A 19,218-nucleotide genomic window follows, 5' to 3' on the forward strand; every position below is an offset into this window, starting at 1 on the left:
GACCAGCATTTCTCAAATTGGGGGTCCTGATCCAAAAGGGAGTTGCAGGGGGGTCACAAGGTTATTTTAGAGGGGTCACAGTATTGCCACCCTTACTTCTGCACTGCTTTCAGAGCTGGGTGGTCGGAGAGCTGCAGCTATTGGCCAGGCACCCAGCTCTGAAGGCAGTGCCCTGCCAGCAGCAGCACAGAAGGGTGGCAATACCATGCCACCCTTACTTCTGCCCTGCTGCCTTCAGAGCTGGGTGACCAGAGAGTGGCCACTGCTGACTGAAGGCCCAGCTCTGCAGTACCATACCATGCCATCCTCACTTCTGCACTGCTGCTGGCAGTAGCTCTGCCTTCAAAGCTGGGCTCCTGGCCAACAGCCACTGCTTTCCAGCTGCCCAGCTCTGAAGGCAGTGCCACCACCAGCAGCAGCTCAGAAGTAAGAGTAGCAGTACCGCAACCCGCCCTGCAATAACCTTGTGACTACCCCACAACTCCTTTTTGGGTCAGGATCTCTGCACTTACAACATCGTGAAATTTCAGATTTAAATAGCTGAAATAATTAAATTTATGATTTTTAAAATCCTAGGACCGTGAAATTGACCAAAATGGACTGTGAATTTGGTAGGGCCTTGCCCATAAGGGGAAATAAATTTGGTGGTGGAGTATAGCAAAATATCCACTTTCCTTGTGAGCAGGCAAACATCATATATAGAGAGACAAGAACTTCTCAAGTCAATTTGACCCATATTAATTTTTTGATTACTACTGTCCTCTTATCAAATTATTTTGGTCAGCCATAGTAGAGTTAATACATGGTATTTCAATAGCTGAAGTGTCTGCTACAGTTACTAATTAATCCCCTAAAATGACTGTAAAATAAAGTTATCTTGCTTTCACAATGGGTCTAAATACATTTTAAAAATACAGTGGTGGCCTGTTGAAAGGATCACCTGCATCATTCACCTTTGCTCTATGTCCTTTGTAAACTTATTGAGAACATATCACAGTAATTACTATTTTTTGTTTTATTTAAATGGAACAGTTTGTCTCTTGATTACGTAATAAAACAGGAGATGCGTGGGAATTTTTGAACATATATATTACACAATTAGTATGTGTTCAGACGTTATGAACAGCCATAAACTGAAGGCATTGTATTTCAACCATCTCTTTAATGGTAACTCTATTTCCAAATACATGTTGTTTTAGTTACATATATCTGAAGCTTGAGTGACACCATCTGGTGGTTCAGGTTAGAGTAATTGCAAGTATATATTAATTATACATCTCAGGAAATATAACCCATATCTTGTTCTGCTTTACAAAAATATTAGTGTATCTGAAGTATATACCAAGTATACAGTAGGTATTTCTGGTGAGTTGTGTTGTTAACTGCATTAGTCCTGGTCTACACTAAAGTGAAAAGATGAGCCTGTTTTATCTGACCAAATGTGGGTTTTATTTATGTTCGAGGGTAGGAGAAGGTGTATGAAAATTTGCTTCTAAAATTTAATTAATTAAATGCCTAATTTGTTTTAATCTAGTATTGGCAACCATCTAGGCATTAATATCTGATTCCTCTCTCATTCTTTTTCCTCATAATAACTATGAGCTCTTCGAAAAAGAGGAAGCTGTCACAACACTGACAGCCTCCCTGCCGCCACCGGCAAATAAATAAAACACAAAAACATCCACCCAAAAAACAGGCAAACTTTAAAACAACAACAACAGACTGGAGCCAAACAAACAAAAAATTAACTCCACCTCTTTCAGAAACCTTGGAAAAAGGAGAAAAGCCAGAGACTCCATGAAGTCCACTTGCTATTAATAGTCTAGCACTCTGATACGATGATGATGATGATGCGTGGTGGTGAGACTGATATGACAAAATATTTTGGACAAACCTTTCCAAAGTTTTACATCTTTGGAATTCATTGTCATAAAAATACAATTGTCTGTGTGCTATTGTGAGATTGCATGTAGTTTCTCTGAGGAGGGGATGTGCTAATCTAATTCTTCCTGTTATCAGCCCTTTGAAGCTCTGTCCTGGGGAGGGACCCATTTTCTAGCCAATTACATATTCACCGTCCTGAAAGGTTCAAGATGGAGTCCCTAGAGACCAGCAGACAAAGCAAGGACGTTGGGAATAAATAACACCAGGTTACATTGACTCCTGGCTTTTGTTCTGATTCAGCAAAGGGACAAGACTTCCAGTCCAGGGAGGACCCCAATACTTAGAGAAGGGTTGGAGGGACTGACACCAGCCACAGCCCTTGTGGAGACTGAGGGGAAGGAGGGGGCAGTGCTGGATGGTGGTTTTTAATATGTTTTCTCTGTAGTGCTTTTACCTTTAAAAATAAACTATAAAGCACTGTGTGGTAATTTATAACGGGCGATTAGACTGTTACTAGTCTTTGAAGAGAAAGCAAGCCGTCTTGCTGCAAATAACACAAGGCAGGCAACTGTTCAGCCTAGAAGTACTCGGATCAGGAGAGAGAGGCACACAGGTCTCCACCCAGAAAGGCAACAGCTAGAGAGTCAGTCAGAAGCCTAAGAGTTGTGCCTTTACTGAACCACTGAGGGAAAATACAAATGTAGTTTCCCTGAATTGTGACATGCTGTATAAAAACCTAAGGCAGATTTTGTCTGTATGATCTGTTACCTTACCTGCATTCCTAAAAACTGTCATGCTGATGTTTATAGGCTGTCTTGTGAGAGGGGGGCCAATGTTTTGTTTTTCCTGTAGGTAGATCAGTGCAATGTTGCCTCATCATGGAGGAAATTAAATTTGGGAGTGACTTGTATTTCAGCTCCTTGTGCTCCTGGATGCCAGGCATATAACAGGGGTAATACACAATAATTGGTTTTCCAAGGAACTGGGTGAGTGAGAGGGTGGAGGAGAGAGAAAAGTCTTCCCGGCTCCAGTACATGCTGGGATGGGCACAGCAGAAACTGCTACAGAGCAAAAGAAACTGGGAATTATAGTACATGTGGGTGTGGCAGTGGGGTAAATAACCTCCAGGGTTAAAGGTCCTAACCTCCAAAAAAGGGTTAGAAACTCAGTCTGTCTTCACTAGAAACGCTGCAACTGCACTGCTGTAATGCTTCAGCATAGACCCTCACAACAGTGATGGGAGGGGTTCTCCCATCCCTGTACTTAATCTGCATTGCCAAGAGGCGGTAGGTGGTCAACAGAAGAATTTCTCTGTCAGTCTAGCACTGTCTACACTGAGGGTTGGCTCAGCTTAACTGCATTGCTCAGGTGTGTAGATTTTTCACACTGCTGAGCAAAGTAGCTTGGTTGACCAAACTTTTTAGTGTAGACCTGACTTCAGATATGAAAAGTTGCAATCTGTAACTTCAGACACTATGAATTGGGTACTGTATGCATGTATAGAACTGATTTTGTTCTATCTCAATAGAAATGCACAGATTTTATAGTAAAAATGGTAGACATCCATTTGCAAATATTGAAGTGTATCTGTTAGATTACCAACAGAAGGACTTTTTCTATAAGCAAACATGCATGTATGTAAAAGCGAAGTCCTTGTTCTCCATTTCTCACTGTTGCAGAATTAATTTGCTAATCCCAGATTTTGGTTTCCTCTGGACTTGTTGTTTTTCCTCCCTTCATCCTCCTTTTTAATACAAAATTCTGTACAGTATCTCAAAGGTACATTGTGTAATAGGATATTTTTCCTGATTAATCCACTTTCCGTTTACTTCAGTCATCGTGCGTCTGCTCTAGCAGTTACAGAGAGACCAGATATAGTTAACTTCCTTTTTTAAAAGTTACTAAATTATATATTCACCACTTTGAACTAATGCTGACCTATTTTACAGTAATGAGAATACAAACACTGTTTAAATGCAAAATTATTTATTATAGAACATGCTTATCATTTCTTTGTTTAGTGAATACTAATGTAACAGAGTCCCTTGGTAGCAAAAGTATGATGACTTATTGCTGCCTGATCTTGGCAAGTAAAATCAGAAGGAAAAACAGAGATTTTATGCTAGTGACTCTTTGCATGTGCAGGTGTGTGCACAAGCACAGAGTTGAAATATATTTTTTCCAAGGCCTTGTAGAACATAAAGCTTGAGACTCTAGGCTTGTTAAGGAGCACAAGGGTTAGGAAACTTTTATTCAGCAAGTCAATAATCTTGGCTGCATGTTTTTCAATATTTGTAAAGTCTGTAATATCTGCCTGTCCACTGGCCGCTCAAGAGGGAGCTTGATTACCAGTTTGCATTTGTATGGTAAAGTCTTCTAATTTGGCGAGAAAGATCGTGTTAGCTGCTTTCTGAGCTGCTCCTATCTAGGAACCTCCTGATTTGGACCCCAGTTCAAGAAAACACTTAAGCATGTGTCCAATTTTCAATGGGATTTAAGCACATGAAATACTTTGCTGCATCAGGGCCAGAGAGAGCAGAGGAGATACTCTAGGCTGCGTTGCTGTCACCTGTGTCACACTAGCTGGTACCTCAATGGTTAAGAGTCCTCCAGGCCTCTAATCAAAGAGCTATCCTGAAGGGCTAACGCTAGAGATGTATTCTGGAACAAAGTCCAACAACTTCTCCATGGCCTTTGGAGCTATGACTAAAGCACCATAGTGTGACACTTTAGCCATTTTCCCCCTCACCACAGGTGCCTGTGACCTGCAATCAGAACAGAGCCAGGGTCTTGTCAGCCAGGGAGCAAGGCAACCAGCTAGGGCCAGCAGCTCAAACAGAGCATACCTTCTTGCTGATGACAAGAAGCACTGAGATCCCCCTCCCCGTCTGGGGCAAGCAGCAGCCAGTACCAGTGGCAAGCAGTCCAGACCCGGTCCTCCATCAGTTCAGGACAAGGAGCAACTAGGGTCAGTGTCTCAAGGAGCTGTTAGATTTACTTGGACAGATGTGGGGAGATGCCAGAGGTATCTTAACAGCAGAACAATTCTTGTATTCCTAAAACTTGTTCCATGCTGCACCCTTTGCATTTTTTTTATGTTCTAATAATTCAGGACATCAACTGTTGTGCATGTTAATAAGGTCATCGATAGTCTTTGAATGTATAAATTATGCTACTTTGTTTACATGAAATCTCATTCCCCATTCATTTACTAAATACTTTGCCAAAACAAATGTTCCAAAAATGAGAAACTGCAGAAACATTTCAGCTGTTTGATTCAGTTGGTGTCTCATCATCTGCATATCATTCCAGTTTGGCATAAGAAACCTCTCTAGATTGAGATTTTATCTACTGAATCAGACATTGCTATTTGTGATAAAATAAATACTTAATAGGGAGGAATGCAGGGCACCTCCCTTCACCCCACCCTATTTCCCAGGAGAAAGCAAGAATGATATTTCTTAATACAGTCTCTAAGAAATCATTCAGTTGATAGAATTCTGGTGGAGGGGGGGGAATCTCCAAATTCTAGGAGCAGGCAAAGAACTATTAAAAAATGAATGCAAGTTTTCTCCGCCAAAAGTGGACCCATCTGTGCTTTTATTTTTAATTATTCTTTAATTCCCATGCACTCAACTCTTCCTTCTGAGGACTCATTAGATTAAAACAATGGAAGCTGCTATGCATGAAGATTTTGAATTGGCTTCCTATCAATTAGGCTATTTGACTTTTCTATCATTTTGCTCATTAGTTTGTACTACAGTATTATAGAAGAGACTTCAGAAATGTAATTCAATGCCAACATTTTCTAAACCACCAAGAAATTAAGTCTTTCACTAGTTCAGATTTTTCTAAAAGTTACTGATGCATCTCAAGATTCTGTTAATTTTTAGCTAATTGCATGGTGTAAACTGTTTCTAGAGTAGCCATCTAGCTAAGATTGAGGACTGCTGTCCTTCCTTCTAGGCCACGCTATTTTGCTTGCCCATATAAGGGCAAATGTCTCTTTGAGGGGAAGAGATGAGGTGGGTCCACCTTGTATTTAGCTGTGACACTGAATACGTTTCCTAAAAAAATAACTGCTTAATTAAGAAGTTTAACACAACTGCCTAAGGATAAGAGCTGGCCTATTTAGTAAATTGTACCCAGCTAGTTCTGACTGGCTTGGCAAATACCCCTTACCAAAGCTTCACTCAGCAGGGTAATAAGTAACAACACTTAGCTATTGAAACACATGTAGCGGCCCTGTTCGCCCAGTTACCTCCTTTGGCTCCAATCTCCTTAGGGTTTTGATGGACAGGCCTGGGTTTTTCTGGATCCCACATCCTGTCACTATAACCAGGGCAGATCGGAAGGAAAGTTCTAACCACAAGGTAACCCCTGCTTCCTTGACAGATAGTTGGAGACTCCCAAGAAAGAACATACTCTGTTGACTATATTGAGTTTAATAAACTGAAAGTAAATAGAACAGGGTAAAACACTATTCTCAAGTTCACTGGTGCCCATACTGATAATACCCATGAATTTCCCTAGCTGTGTAACCTGATGCAGCAAGAGTAAAATTTAGTGCCACACTGGTATGTGGACTTTGTAGGGGCCCTCAATGACCTGTGACAACAATATCTTCTGTAGCAGAAAAGCAACTTGGCTGACTGAGTTCAGTACAGCCCAAAAGACACTAATTTGGGATAAAATGGTAAATCCCACCATAGATTTGAGAGGCAGCAGGTAATAAAATCCCCTACCCTTACCTCCTACCTTGAGGACACAGTTCAGGGAATAGGGGGTCTCCCAAATAATTTCCCTGACTATCTAACTAAAGGATGCTGCACTCTCAACTCCACAGATGATCTTCAGGTTAAGAGGTTAATCTGGACTCCTCAGCAACTTCAGGAGGACTCACCATCACAGTTGGCAGGGATACTCTTCATGCAGGAATCAGACTGCTTCTGTTCCACAAAGGGATGCAGGTGCAAATTATAATAACTCTACTAAACTCTTAACTCTGATCTCCTACCCTAGTGCTCAGATACACTTTCAGAAGGCAGGCAGCCCAGAACTATCAGGAAGAGCAGTACTTGCCACGTTGTACAGAGTTTATCTAGAGAGCAAGAACACTAACCGCCTGAGTGGGTAGGGAATTTTCCCCAAAAATTTCTATACACTGGGAGTTACTATACACAGGGAAAGGACCAACCTGAGGGATCTTGCTGCCAGTCTTCAGGGAAAACCCAGCATGCAGGCCTGGGACTCATCAGCTTACCACCCAGCAAGTCCTTCCCTTTACAGTGGCTGGCTCTGGACTACTCCAAAATGGCTTCTCCTCTCTCACAGTGCTCCTAGGCATGGGCATCTCATTGAGGACCTTCCTACTGGACAGGCTACCTTTTCTTCCCAGGCTTTTATTTGTCAATTATTTGCCTCTACCCTCCTCCTTTCTCTCAGACACTGCTCCTCCTTTGAGCAGGTGTGCTGCGGGCCAGCCAGGCACCCTACTATCCTCCTCTGACTGACAGGCTCCTATTGCTCAAAAGTGTCTCTCCTGTCTCCCTTTTGGTTGCCTAGCAGACTGAGTCTGCTCTTGACCCCCCCTTCCTCCAAGACAAAGTGTGCCTCTCTCCGAGTTCCAAGCACACAGCCTCAGGAACCAAGTAAGCTCCTTGGGGGTTATGCACAGATTAAGCATATTATTTCAGAGAACTCTAATAGGCATCTCAGTGACCCTGAGGGAATTATCAACTTCTCAGAGCTGGTTGACTCATTTTGTTTGTTACATAGGACTTGCTCCTCCCCATTTCTCGGAAACTGTTTCATTAAACAACCAATAATAAACCCTCACAGATTTAGCCTGTCATGATACTTTCTTATATGCAAAAATCTGGTTAACACTTTTGCTCTCATATCTGTAGTCCAAGGGTCCTCTATAGTAGTAGGTTTTTTCCTCCAATAACACATTTTCATTTGTAGCTTGGGAAAAGATTGAAACTTTCAATTGGATATTGTCACTCAACAGACTCCTCAGTCTATTAAATGCCTAGCCTCTGACTAACATGAATTTTTACCCATACAGCCCTATAGCAGTTGGAACACCATAACCCAGGACCAACTTCTGCCCTGCTCTGGTGACCTTTACTCTAGAAGAGAACCCTGCTTTCCCACTGGGAAGGCCTCCCAGTACTATAGCCCTCCTGTGTTTCCTGTTGAACATTTAAGTGCATGAGCAATTGCTTAGTAAGTGTAAATAAGTAGTCATTGACATAGAAGTCAGCATAAGAAAGGAAACAAGCTGCAAAACTAAATATTTGAAAATTGACTTCAATTTTAAATGACTAAGATATTATTGGTGGCAGTTGAAAGAAATGTTTTGGCCTTTTTTTACATGACTGTATTAAGTATTTATGATCAGCTCTCAAGCTTGCTTTCTTCATTCATTCACTAATTCTCCTGCCCTTGAAGCCTAGAGTACTCCCTTCGGATCACCCATTTCCAGAGAGCATGGTATCCTGCCAGTGTTGTGGCCTGCTCTATGTGATGCAGACAAAGTTGGAAGCCATGACATCCTTCTAGGATGTGCAAAGCAATCTACAAGATCTTCTTTCCTCTTGCTAATTTAAAAACAAATCCTGGCTTTAAGAGTTTTTCTTCCCACCGGCCCGGTTTCTCTGGGTGTGGGTATTGATTGAACTGTCAATGGGATAAACAGCCCAGAAAGAAGGGAGGGAGAGTGGGTGTGTGTGTGTGTGAAGGCAGAGCACGTACCAAGGCTGGGCCCTTCCTCCTCCATGTGCTCTCCACCTTTCATTGGACAATGGGGGTGGGGGAGAGTTGCATGCTGATTGGACCTGCACTTCTCCCGCCACTGCACTCCCCCCCCCCCCCAATTTAAACCTCTTCCTGTCATCTGGGGAAGTTTTGTTTCCTTTGCTAACTTCCACCTCCTCCCCCTCTCTGTAAGTCATAGGATTGGAGCTGAGTTTTTAGGATGCTGCAGGTCTGTCCAAGTGCCTGTTTTGTGATCAGGAAGTATTTTTTCCCAGTGGGCTGAATTGGCAGAGGAGCACTAAGTTTTTTCTCACTGGCACTGGGAACTGGCTCTTTCAAGGTTTTGTATGACTGTTCTTTGTCACTGGAATAGGATGGGCCCATCTGGTTTATCTGTTGAAGCTGAGGATGAGTTAAATAACTTCAGTCTGCTGCAGTGCTTTACAAATTAGTGACAATGCCCAGAGTTCTTGTCTTGGACATAAATTTCACTCAACGGATGGACTTTTTTCTGATGCTAATTAAATATACCAGTTGTCAAATATGCAAGTCTTCAGACTTGCCAAAAAAAATTATCAGTTTTTTATCCAAGTTTGGTCTGTGCTATCAGAAGCCATACCTTTCAGCTAAATTTTGTTTCTTAATGAGAAAAAAACCCTCTTAATTTCAGGATCATTTCAATTTTTTCAGATTTTTTCTGTTGTACCTAAAGTTCTTCAGCAGTGTATTTTTGGTACAACCGCTGATAGCAATATCACCCTTAAACTTTGTATTATTTATTTCTGTCGGTCCTTAGCCACTCTGCGGATGTGCCAAACCTCTGCAGCATAATCCAAGCACAATCAAACTGACTGCTGAAACAGGCCATTTTCGTTTGCTGCTTTCAGTAACTTGTGGGTGGGTGGGTGGGGGTTGTTATAAAATACCACCATCTCATCCTTTCTGCCAAGTTGTTGTTAGGAGTACAGTTATTTAAGAGCTCAGAGGTGACTACTGTTTGGAGTACGAATATTTGAAGGGCTGAGGTAAATTAGAAAAATACTGCTTTAGTAGTGTCATTAAAAATGGAACCAACTAGTTCAAGGCAGTTTAATTCCTTCCTTTAAAGCCTCCTCAGGGATACACTGGACTCTCAACCAATTTTGAAGTGTTATCTCATCAGAACAAACTCATTAGCTGATCAGAAACCCTGATGGCTTGGCACTTAATTAGCAACTCTCATAGTTGATCAACCAGTTTCACTACACTTTCACTACACTGGTGGCAGTTGTGCTGCTATCTAGGTATCTATTCCAGAGGTTCCTGCATAACTACCTGAAGTAGTGGCTTATGGGAGGTCTTTAAAGGCCTTCTGATAGTGGAGTGAATTTGTGGGAGAATATGTCAAACACCTGTCCCTGGGAACCTGTACCATTTTGGAGTCCTTTTCTCAAAATGAAAGCCAAGATGAATGTCCAGAATCTGTCTCCTTGCTTGGCAAAAGAGTTTGCTGGAACTTTTGAAAAGCAGTTGCATAGTGACTGCAGTGAGGCTCTGGAGAGAGTTCCAGTGGTAAATCTGGTGATCCAGAGAATGAAATGAGCAGTTGAAATTTTTTTTGTTGGACAGTAATTCTCCCCCACTCTTGAAGAAGCTGACTTTTTTGTATAGAACTTGGGGTATTTGCTTGGCACAGCAGTTTTCTGTTAAAAATAAACAAACAAAAAAACGAGACCATGATTAACAGAACTGTGAAATTTGCAGTGTCTCACTAACTAAGACTTCCAGGTCTCCCTGAGATGTTGACTTGTGGTCTTTTTTTTTTTTTTTAAATGATTTAACTGGGGCTATTTCATATTCTAGGGTCTTCACAAGCAATAAAAAGACATTCAGTACCAATATCTGAAGTCTTACAGAAACTTTGTAATTGCTGTTATAATACGTATGTTTGCAGTATTGTTATAGCCATGTTGGTCCCAGGATATTAGAGAGACAAGATGGGTGAGGTAATATTTTTTATTAGGCCAACTTCTCAGCTTGTGACTTTCACCAAGAGAAATTGGTCCAACAAAAGATATGTTCACCCACCATTTCTCTCTATTATAATACATACATCTGTATAACTTAAGGCATGATTAATGAGAAGAAGATATTTAGGAATTGAGGATGTTTGGGTAGGTAGATGTTAGGCCCAGATCCTGCAAAGCACTTAAGCACATGTAGAGCATGTGTAATTTTAAATATGTGAGTTGTCCCACTAACTTAAAGGGGACTACTTGTGTGCTCAAAATTATACATGTGTTCAAGGGGTTTGCCAGGCTGAGATCTCACTGATTGTGTTGCATAAATCAGTGTCCTATAAAATGTACTTAAAATGTGAACAGACTTGTGTGTGTGTTTTGTTTTGTTTCCCCCATGGTGGAAGCTTTCCTAAAAGGAAAATAAAATTGTTGGCAATTTTCTGTGGTATCCTGAATGAACCTTATTGGATTAAGTTTTTAATATTTTAGGAGCCCACTGTAAAAATTCAAATGTTTATGTACGTGGGATTGTGTGGAATTTATTTAGGAGAAATACAGGATTAATGCAATTGGTGGGAAATATTGTGAACTTCAAAAGACTGTTGAACAATGTAGCAGACATGACTGATCTCTTGGGACAATGCATCTAAAGTGAAATTCCTAGCAAGTACTGGGGAGAAGGAGACTGCAAACCCCCACCTTATGGACTTAGCCTTTGAAGCATTGCCCGGGGAGGCGGTTTGGAATGGACTTTTGTCTGCTGATAACCTGTTACATGAAGACAGTTCAAAGACCTCCAAACTGTATCAGGGATGGACTAAACTTTTGATGAGTGTTCTTATTCTGAGCAAAGAGTGTGATTAACTTAAATCCACATGAAGCACCCTGGGTAGGGTTTTGAAGGACTGCTCCTGCCAGAGCCCATGTTGGAGGGCGGTGATTTCTGGTAAGCTTATTAGCATGCATGTTAAGGTTCCTTTATTGTTTTTTAATGTTTTCTCTTTATTGCTTTTACCTTAAGAATAAAATATGATTGCTCAGAAAGTGCTGTGTGATAACTTATAGAATTACACTGTTAACCCTCTCTAAGGAGAGAAACGAAGCAGGTCTGCTTAGGCAGTATGTCTTTTGCTGGGAAAGCAAAACACATTGAAAACAGTGAACTGTTTAGCCTGGAAATAGCCCAGTCAAGAGGGGGAGAGAGACATGGGTCTCTCCACCCAAGAAAGAGCTTGAAGGCCTGAGTGTGGGTGCCCTTGCTGGACCATAGAAGGGGGAATACAGGCACAGTTCACCTGAATGGTGACACTCCTAGACTATGGGGGAAAAAGTTACTGAAATATCAATAGATAATGAGATTTTGTGGTGTTGACAATCATAGAATCATAGAATATCAGGGTTGGAAGGGACCCCAGAAGGTCATCTAGTCCAACCCCCTGCTCGAAGCAGGACCAAGTCCCACTTAAATCATCCCAGCCAGGGCTTTGTCAAGCCTGACCTTAAAAACCTCTAAGGAAGGAGATTCTACCACCTCCCTAGGTAACGCATTCCAGTGTTTCACCACCCTCTTAGTGAAAAAGTTTTTCCTAATATCCAATCTAAACCTCCCCCATTGCAACTTGAGACCATTACTCCTCGTTCTGTCATCTGCTACCATTGAGAACAGTCTAGAGCCATCCTCTTTGGAACCCCTTTTCAGGTAGTTGAAAGCAGCTATCAAATCCCCCCTATAAATAAATATCTTAGAGTGAAATGAGAAAACATGCATGCCTGGTGTTTAAGAAAATGCTGTCTGCAGAATATACTGGAAGAACTGTTCAGAAATACATAATCCTTTATGTAAAGGCTGTCATAACTTTAGTGGAATCAGCATGACTTTGATTTATCTGCCATTTACATACTGGCTTTGCAAGCTATAATCAGATATAGGCAGCTTTACTTTACAGTCTGTGATCTTTATAAAAGATTTTTCCAAAATTCTGGATTTATGATTTTTTGTATTTATGCTTGATCCTTCTTGCTTCTATTAACCTTTGGGATTGTGCTCTTTCCTGGCCCCTTCACCTTCCCTTTTAATATATAGAAAAAATTCACACAGTCAAATGAAATTCTATTATGGGATGGCTTAAACTGACAAAAACTTTAGCTTTGTGGATGAAACTAAATCCTAACTAATTCTGTACCCAGGTATTGCACCTGATATGGTCTTTAACAGGATTCTCTGAATTGTGAGTGACCTTCAAATACCATGTTCATCCTAAAAAGAAAGGGAGTACTTGTGGCACCTTAGAGACTAACCAATTTATTTGAGCATAAGCTTTCGTGAGCTACAGCTCACTTCATCGGATGCATACTGTGGAAAGTATAGAAGATCTTTTTATACACACAAAGCATGAAAAAATGGGTGTTTACCACTACAAAAGGTTTTCTCTCCCCCCACCCCACTCTCCTGCTGGTAATAGCTTATCTAAAGTGATCACTCTCCTTACAATGTGTATGATAATCAAGGTGGGCCATTTCCAGCACAAATCCAGGGTTTAACAAGAACGTCTGGGGGGGGTAGGAAAAAACAAGGGGAAACAGGTTACCTTGCATAATGACTTAGCCACTCCCAGTCTCTATTCAAGCCTAAGTTAATTGTATCCAATTTGCAAATGAATTCCAATTCAACAGTCTTTCGCTGGAGTTTGGTTTTGAAGTTTTTTTGTTGTAATATCGCAACTTTCATGTCTGTAATCACGTGACCAGAGAGATTGAAGTGTTCTCCGACTGGTTTATGAAATGTTATAATTCTTGACATCTGATTTGTGTCCATTTATTCTTTTACGTAGAGACTGTCCAGTTTGACCAATGTACATGGCAGAGGGGCATTGCTGGCACATGATGGCATATATCACATTGGTGGATGTGCAGGTGAATGAGCCTCTGATAGTGTGGCTGATGTTATTAGGCCCTGTGATGGTGTCCCCTGAATAGATATGTGGGCACAGTTGGCAACGGGCTTTGTTGCAAGGATAGGTTCCTGGGTTAGTGGTTCTGTTGTGTGGTATGTGGTTGCTGGTGAGTATTTGCTTCAGGTTGCGGGGGCTGTCTGTAGGCAAGGACTGGCCTGTCTCCCAAGATTTGTGAGAGTGTTGGGTCATCCTCCAGGATAGGTTGTAGATCCTTAATAATGCGTTGGAGGGGTTTTAGTTGCGGGCTGAAGGTGACGGCTAGTGGCGTTCTGTTATTTTCTTTGTTAGGCCTGTCCTGTAATAGGTGACTTCTGGGAACTCTTCTGGCTCTGTCAATCTGTTTCTTCACTTCTGCAGGTGGGTATTGTAGTTGTAAGAATGCTTGATAGAGATCTTGTAGGTGTTTGTCTCTGTCTGAGGGGTTGGAGCAAATGCGGTTGTATCGCAGAGCTTGGCTATAGACAATGGATTGTGTGGTGTGGTCAGGGTGAAAGCTGGAGGCATGTAGGTAGGAATAGCGGTCAGTAGGTTTCCGGTATAGGGTGGTGTTTATGTGACCATCGTTTATTAGCACTGTAGCGTCCAGGAAGTGGATCTCTTGTGTGGACTGGACCAGGCTGAGGTTGGACTGGACCAGGGTGGGATGGAAATTGTTGAAATCATGGTGGAATTCCTCAAGGGCTTCTTTTCCATGGGTCCAGATGATGAAGATGTCATCAATATAGCGCAAGTAGAGCAGGGGCATTAGGGGACGAGAGCTGAGGAAGCGTTGTTCTAAGTCAGCCATAAAAATGTTGGCATACTGTGGGGCCATGCGGGTACCCATAGCAGTGCCGCTGATTTGAAGGTATACATTGTCCCCAAATATAAAATAGTTATGGGTAAGGACAAAGTCACAAAGTTCAGCCACCAGGTTAGCCGTGACATTATCGGGGATAGTGTTCTTGACGGCTTGTAGTCCATCTTTGTGTGGAATGTTGGTGTAGAGGGCTTCTACATCCATAGTGGCCAGGATGGTGTTATCAGGAAGATCACCGATGGATTGTAGTTTCCTCAGGAAGTCAGTGGTGTCTCGAAGGTAGCTGGGAGTGCTGGTAGCGTAGGGCCTGAGGAGGGAGTCTACATAGCCAGACAATCCTGCTGTCAGGGTGCCAATGCCTGAGATGATGGGGCGCCCAGGATTTCCAGGTTTATGGATCTTGGGTAGTAGACAGAATATCCCAGGTCGGGGTTCCAAGGGTGTGTCTGTGCGGATTTGATCCTGTCAGTAAGAATGTTTCAGCCTTGACTCAGTATTTCCTGGCTTTTCTCAGTTTCTGAAACTCTGAGCTGTTGATATGTCTGCATAATGTGTGTGTTTTCTTATTCTGTATGTAGCTACGGGTGTTACTTCTTGCATGATCCGTACTTCTGCTATGTGTATATCGTGACCATGTACAATATAACTGTTATATGTTCCAACCATTCCTAATCTTTAAGTAAGGCCTAAAATATATTTTTTTGCAACTTATTTTGGAGGAACATGCGGAATCTAGTGACAAGTAGCACTTCAGAGTGCTTGCATCCGATGAAGTGAGCTGTAGCTCACGAAAGCTTGTGCTCAAATAAATTTGTTAGTCTCTAAGGTGCCACAAGTACTCCTTTTCTTTTTACTTCAGAGTGAGACAGTGAATTGCTGCGTTAAGGACTGGTGCTGTGTCAGCTGCCAGGAAAGTAATAGCAATGCACTTCAGACCAAATTACCACCTAGTACCATGGCTATTCTGACATCAAGGTAACAACTGAACCATAGAACTTCATATTTCAGAAATATTTACCATTCCATTTAGTCTGAGCAAAACTTTCATGGGAGAAGCACACTTCATTATCAACAAATTGCTGCAGAGATGATCAGATATGTATGAACAGTTTCTATGTTTACCCAAGTTAATATCAATGGAATAATTTAAAGGGCATAGAAGATGTTCAGCTGTATTAATTCTCTAAAACCAGTTGCCATTGTATTTGGATTGTTCCCAAGCTCAACAATTGATGAAGGGGGCGGTGGGGCAGGAGGGAAGGAATGTATCCCTATGTTGTTAAAAAGAGTAACTAGAGGGTAGAAACAAAGATTTGCTACACATTAAGATGGCTGCTTAAGAAGAAAGGTAGACTAGAAATTCTAACCCAAATACATAATAACCAGGGCCCCAGTTGTCTCCTTGCTGACAGTGTGTGCTCAGGGAAGTGGTAACAGAGGAAGTGTTAGCTCTGTGGCAACAACAACCTTTTCCCAATTCCATAGAAGGTGCTCTGTGGCGTTTGAACTTTTCATATTAGTGTGGTCAGGGCCAAGCAAATGCCCACTGTCCATAAATCTTCCCCCCAGAAACTCAGGGGAGTTACCTATTTAAGATATTGGTGACCTGTTGTCTGTCTTGTACAGGCTATTCCATTCAGTGTCAAAAAGACTTCCTTTGAAACACCGATTAACATGGGTGCCAGAAAATAGCGTGGCAGTGCCAGGTTGGCAGAAGGCCTCCAATTTGGGGATTGAACCCACTACCCATTCTATGGGATGGGGCAACCCCACCACTTGTCCAGACAGTATGATTTCACAGAAACTTAAGAGTTAAAACTCCTTTTTCTGCTCACATGGGGAAAAACCTAATTAAAGGAGAATATAACCCTAAAACTATGAGCACGTTCCCATTCTCTCACATGTGACTAGACTTGCACAATGTTTTGCGCACATCACTCTGGTGTTATCTGCGATCAAAGTAGCCAAGAATCCCTGGCTTTTTTATCTTAGCTACCAAAAATTTAATTGTTCATGTTGTTAATTTATCACTGTTAAAAAGTAAGTCGTCAAATTTTTAAAGGAGTAAAAAGAATTGTAACTAACTTTATACATAAACAAAAATAGAACTTAAGTTTTTTTATAAGCAGGTATGTATTTAGGCAAATAACATCTGATTTTCATCAAGCTGTTGTGATTTCACAACTAGCATTATTGATTATGGAGGGGGGTGTGCTTGTGACAGAAGCATTTACTAGATCTATGTTAGACAGATAATTATATAATCTTCTGTGACCTGGTTTTAGAATTACCTTGGTTAGCATGGACTTGTGAATAGCTGTGCTACAGGTTATAAGGGTAGACTGGAACGGTGGTCATTGGGCTAAAATGCTGAACATATTCAGTGAATGTCAACCTTTAAATTCCACCAAAGTCAAGGTTCAAAACAAAACTTTGCTCTGAAAATTTTGTTTGGCTTCCACAACTAAACTAAAGGTCACTGGATAATTTTATTACCTGTATGCTTATATGCATTTTAAAAATAGAAATGCATATACCATTTTGTTGGGACATGCCAGGTGTTGAAAAACACTCACATTTGCTGATGAGCCTTGTCAGCACTGGTGGCCCAATCTGACCACCATGAATACTAGTTTTTGATTTTTCAGAGTCATTAGCCTGTACCTTTTGTACAGTCGCCAGCCTTGCTCTTGAGGAGGGGTTCTTGGTTACTTTGATCACAGATAACTTCAGAGCATGCAGGTTATTCTTTATTTATTCATTCAATGCTGAAAGTGTAATCCGCTCCATACAGAACATAGAGGAGACATGGTTTTGTTTGGTTTCTCTTAGTTAGTTTTTAGGTAATTTGGGGATAGGGTTGTCTCATTTAAGTTTTGTGAAGTAAATATGCACCACACAACACTGCATTTTCAGCACTATATAAATGATTTAAATATGTATTTATATCAATAATCAGAATTTTACTATAAATAGGCAATACAATTCTGTCACACAGTACTTGTTATCAAAAAGATAGTTTTAATGTAAAATGGGATTTTTTTCACTTGAAAAAAGTATTACAACAAAATCTAGGTTACATGGGGAATGCATAGTTACTTTCAGATGACAGTATACTTACTTTGTTGGTCAAATAGGCTTATGTTGTGCTTTCAAAATAGGCTGTCAAGGATCTATCAGTATTTTTTAAAGATAAATATATGCTAAAGGGGGTGAAGAGAACTGCATGCACAATTCTTTGTTGTGGTGTGTTGTCAAGGCTGAATCCCTACTTTGTCACTCCGAGTGCAGAAAGTGGGGGCCCGCAAGGATTCTAAAAATTAATACTTGCCACTCCAGGCTTGTATTAAACTCCCAAGGTTGCAGCTTCTCTCTGACCTTGGCTTGGTAAACACTACCACCACCCAAATGCAAAAAACCCCCTTGGACCCAGGAAGGAGCACTTGGGAATTCCCCCCTGTGGGGTACGCTCAAGCCCTTTCACACCCTCTCCCCTCCCCCCAGGAAGAGCTGAGAAAGGAAACAAAGGAAATTAGCTGTTGCCACCAACTAGTCAAACAGCATATGCACAAATCTCTTAGGACACCAAAAATCCAATTCTGTTCTTAAAAAAAGTAAATTTTATTTAAAAACAAAAAGAAAATACATCTGGAACTTAGGTGTTTGCTAGATTTTAAAAGAGCAATTCCAAAAATCAAGCAACCAAAATAGCTTTCTTGGTTCAGCTTAAAGGTTACAAGCAAACAAAAGCATCTGGGGTTAGCACAGAGGAGTCCACAAGCCAATAAGAAATAAAAGAAATAACCCTAATTGCGTCTTTTTAAACATTCCCTAATTTTACTTATGTATCTGAGGCTTCAGATAAGTAGGTTTGAGGTATGTGTTGATAATTTATAATCATACCTGGCTTAAGCTGCTTACAGCATTGCTGCTCTGCTTCCTCACTGCAGCCCAGAGAACAACAGACAAAGGGAAAGTTGCTTTCCCAATTTTAAAAAGTTCTACTTTCCCATTGGCTCTTTTGGTCAGGTGCCCACTCCTTTTCTTTTACCTGTGGGCTTGTTAACCCTTTACAGGTAAAGCAGGCAGGGAATAGACCAAGAGGGATTTTACAGCTAACTGGCTGGCTGGATGTCCATTAAAGGGAGCTACTCCCTCCTGCCCCACTTTCATGTATCACATGTGTGTTTTCACGTGCTTAGACATGGATGGTTGATGCCCAAATCTTTTTTTAAAGAACATATTAGAATTGTGCACACTTTCTTTTGAAAAGTCCATGTGGTTGATGCACGCATTTAAAAAAAAAAAAAAAGTGTATGAGCCAGAGTTGAGTCTGACAGCTCAAACGGGATGGAGGATATGAGGGAAGCAGGGAGCCTGCTTCTTTTCTAATCTCTGCAGCGTACTTTGAGCATGAAAAGGCTCCTGAGCCACTCCCAATATAAACTTCAATATAGAGCTTAGGGGTTCTGCTACCTGGCCCTCTAATTTAGAAGTCCCTTAATTTTCTGAAGTCCATGTGAACTGATCATTGTGGTTTTTTGCCCCCCTTTTTTGCAGGGGGGGGGGAGTGCTTTTGACCCCAAGGCAGGGACTCTGCAGAGCGACTAAGAACTTCAATAAACCTTAATACTAAAGTGATTTGTGAAACCAGATGCTAGGGACTGTCCAGGCTTAATGTTCACTTGTGATTTCAGGGTATGTCTACACTGCAATTAAAAACCCACAGCAGGTCCGAGTCAGCTGACTCAGGATTGTGGGGCTCGGGCTAAGAGGCTGTTTAATTGCAGTGTAGACATTCGGGCTCAGGCTGGAGCCC

The 19,218-nt window shown here is 41.4% G+C and overlaps 1 protein-coding gene across 1 annotated transcript in view; it reads left to right on the forward strand.

Moving 5' to 3' along the window:
- TNFAIP8 (TNF alpha induced protein 8) overlaps nt 1–19,218 on the forward strand; it is a 100,004-nt gene that overhangs the window by 18,056 nt on the left and 62,730 nt on the right. The window lies entirely within an intron of this gene.

The sequence above is a fragment of the Chelonia mydas genome, chromosome 5, assembly GCF_015237465.2.
Source record: "Chelonia mydas isolate rCheMyd1 chromosome 5, rCheMyd1.pri.v2, whole genome shotgun sequence".
Lineage (NCBI taxonomy): Eukaryota > Metazoa > Chordata > Testudines > Cheloniidae > Chelonia > Chelonia mydas.